Source organism: Brassica oleracea, chromosome C4 (genome assembly GCF_000695525.1).
Source record: "Brassica oleracea var. oleracea cultivar TO1000 chromosome C4, BOL, whole genome shotgun sequence".
NCBI lineage: Eukaryota > Viridiplantae > Streptophyta > Magnoliopsida > Brassicales > Brassicaceae > Brassica > Brassica oleracea.
In genome coordinates, this window is record NC_027751.1 from 18886003 (window position 1) to 18886736 (window position 734).

Sequence of the window (734 nt, forward strand, 5' to 3'; positions counted from 1 at the left end):
ATTTTCTTTTTATCCCTAGAGTTTTCATTTCTATTTAATCTCTTTTGCTCATCTCTCTTATCTTTCTCACTCTCCAAAACCCAAGATATTAACATTTAGAACACACAAACCCCTCTCACCATCCCCAAATGCTAGCTTATTTTGCTAGCAAAAGATGAGAACAAATCTATGTCGCCTCCAATACTCTCACGATTTTGCACATGACAAGCTATCAAAAGAGGCCTCACTCATGCAATTAAATGTTTGGTCTCAAAGAATGGCTAGGGTTGTAGGGTATGGAGTGCCATTTGGGTTAACAAAGATTGGTATATAAAGGAATAAGATAACCCAAATGTGTATGAGATCCATGATCAAGTATGCAAATGCCCATATGCAAGAGAGATTAAGTTCATTCAAGCCAAGTTCGGGTTGGAGCTGATCTCAAGAACAATGTCAACATCAAGGAAGCAAACAAGTTTCAAGAAGAGTTTTCAAGGCTCAAAGCGTGCAAGGTTTTCAAGAGATGCTTAAGCTACTTGATATGTTTAAAAGGTTGTCATTTTGAGTTCTAGGCAAGGGTTCTTTGCAAGGCATTTTAAATCATTGTTCCCAATGCAAGTGAATGCAACCTATATGCTATAGACTCAATCCTAAAAGCGCAAGTGATGCAATTACATGTTTCTTTTTGTGTTTTTCAAAATTTTCAATTTTTTTTTGTTTTTTCTATGCATATATGTATGTACAATGCAATGCAT